Source organism: Prionailurus bengalensis, chromosome E2 (assembly GCF_016509475.1).
Source record: "Prionailurus bengalensis isolate Pbe53 chromosome E2, Fcat_Pben_1.1_paternal_pri, whole genome shotgun sequence".
NCBI lineage: Eukaryota > Metazoa > Chordata > Mammalia > Carnivora > Felidae > Prionailurus > Prionailurus bengalensis.
In genome coordinates this window covers 5,834,771-5,837,291 of record NC_057352.1, presented here as the reverse complement: position 1 = coordinate 5,837,291, position 2,521 = coordinate 5,834,771, and the positions used below count along the sequence as shown (strand labels likewise).

Below are 2,521 nucleotides of genomic sequence, written 5' to 3'. Positions count from 1 at the left end.
GCCCCTTTAATGTTTATTTTTGAGAGAGAGAGCGAGAGAGAGAGAGAGAGAGAGAGCAATACACAGAATCGGAAGCAGGATCCAGGCTCTGAGCTGTCAGGACAGAGCCCGACGTGGGGCTCGAACCCATGAACTGAGAGATTATGACCTGAGCTGAAGTCGGATGCTTATCCAACTGAGCCACCCAGGCGCCCCTGTGGCAAATAATTCTAAGTGTCTCTTGTCATCTAAAAATGTGTTCTCTATTTGGTGCCACAAGGTTCAACATATCAATGTTGTATCAAACTAATTGTCTTTTCAAATTACTGAATCTAATATTTTACTACGGTTTCATAAAGTGAATACAGAGATAGCTACATTATAAATTTTTCTGCACTTGAGAAATAACCATTTGCTCCTGTGGAAATCCTCCTGCCACACACTGGGCATAAACAAATGGGATTCCTGACTTTACCTCTAAATGACTGTTCCTGAGCTCCTGCAGTCGTAGCGAAAAGCTCTGCTTACTTCCTCCTAAGTGAGATGAGGGACCCCAGGACTCTTAACAAAATGACACTTGTCATCTTCACATTACATAGAAAACTATCCTGTACAGTTGCCAAAACCCATGTCACTTCATCCTAGACATCTTGCCTTTTTGCCTCTCACTCGCCTGATGTCTTGTTAAAAATTGGCCGTATATCTGTGTGCTTTTTCCCACTGCAGTTTAATCTGGATCTTTCTACAGGAAAAAATGTATGCTTATCTCCCTGTATACAGTGGTCTTCCAAATGACCACCATCACTGTAAGCTTGAAATGTACTAACTTCATAACTTGAGCCCAGATACACCTAATACCTGAACCCGATTTCTGTTTCCACTTCACCCTGTTCTGTTTCGTTTTTCTCAGAGAACATTTTGTTTTTTCAGTTTCCTGAATGACCAGCTCACATATTGTTCCTTTTTCATGGAACTTTACCAGACATTCCATGCTTGGTTAATTTCTGGATAAATGTGTTCTGTCTATTGAAAGTTACATACTCAAAGACACCCCCTTAATATCCAGGTTGTGTCAGGACCCACATTTTATTATTTCTAGACGTTGAACTACTCCACTACAAACATGACCAACAATTATGTAAGGACTTATGTGATAATTACATAGTATTACATTTACAGTAATTAGCATTTATGGTTTGTTATCGGGCATAAGTTCAGTGTGGTCCAACATTTCTTGTAATATGGCTGCATCACCACTGCACACACAACTCTGTGAAGAGGAGTGAATAAACAGTAAACACGCTGTGCAGAAACAACTTGATAACGCTTCTGATGAGATCAGGAGATTTTGTTCCTTGGCCAAAGCAGAGCCTGGACAGGCTGGAGCCGTGGTTTATGAGAACATAGGGGCTGACAGTTGGGAAACATCCATTGATGAAGGCAGAGATGTTCACCAGCAACCAACTGGGATTATTAATAAGAGCAATGCAGAGTTGGAAGGTGGAGGACAGGGTGTAAAATGACACGAAGATGCTCACAAGGACAAGGATTTTTTGGGTGGCAGTGGACTCAGGGGAGCATCTAGCAGAGAGTTTGTTGCCACGAATGTATCTGACCCGCTGCTTGTGCCTGTGCAGGATAGAAACCATGGAGCCGCTGGCCCAGATCATGAGCCCCAGACATAAAACATCAGGGAATGATAACATCGCTGCCAGTACGGATAACATGAGTTTGTTATTGCCCACGCCAGAGCAGTGTCCCAAATCCTTTTTCATGGTGATATTTGCGTTGCTCCATTTGCCAGTCACATTTACGGGAAAAGAGATATTTGCCAGCATTGCCAGAATCCAGCACAAGAAAACAAAGGAGCCAGTGTGCTTGGGAGCCTTCAGTTTAAGTTTTGCGTGTGTGGAGTCTCTGGGGCTGATCATGATGGCCTGAAAGACACTCAAGAGGCAGATGCTGCTCATGGACATGGCCCTTCCAATTCTGTGAAGATAGAAAACCAGTTTGCATCCGGCTTCGTTGAGGAAATCTTTGAAACCGAAAGCTGTCATTGTCTGCGGGACTCCTTTAGAAAGCAGGGCTAAGGAGTTGGCTATCATCAGGTGCTTGAGAATCAAATCTGTGGGCCTCAGCCTGTGCTCAGTGGAGTAAAGGAAGAGATAATGGTAGAGAAGAGAGAAATTTCCAAGAGTTCCAAATACCGTCTGTGATAAGAAGATTGTTCCAGTGGCCACATCCATGGATTCCATTCTGCCAGCTTGCAGTGACTGATAATGTCTTTAGAGCCAGAATAAGATCCTCCCTGCTTGGGATTATGGTGCACAGGCTACATTTATCTTGTCCACTGCAATTCAGTATACTCCAGTTACCATTGGTTCCCCTTTAGAAGTATTTATAGGTGTTTTGTGTTTTTTTCTACACATGCTTTCAAGTGTTGAATATATGTTTTTTTTTAATGTTTATCTTTTTTTGAGAGAGAGAGAGAATGAGCAGGGGCATTTGCAGAGAGAGAGAGGGAGACACAGAATCCAAAGCA

The 2,521-nt window shown here is 42.8% G+C and overlaps 1 pseudogene; it reads right to left on the bottom strand.

Moving 5' to 3' along the window:
* Positions 1-1,317: 1,317 nt before the first annotated feature.
* On the bottom strand, positions 1,318-2,234 carry LOC122493769 (annotated as a pseudogene).
* Between the last annotated feature and the right edge of the window lie 287 nt (positions 2,235-2,521).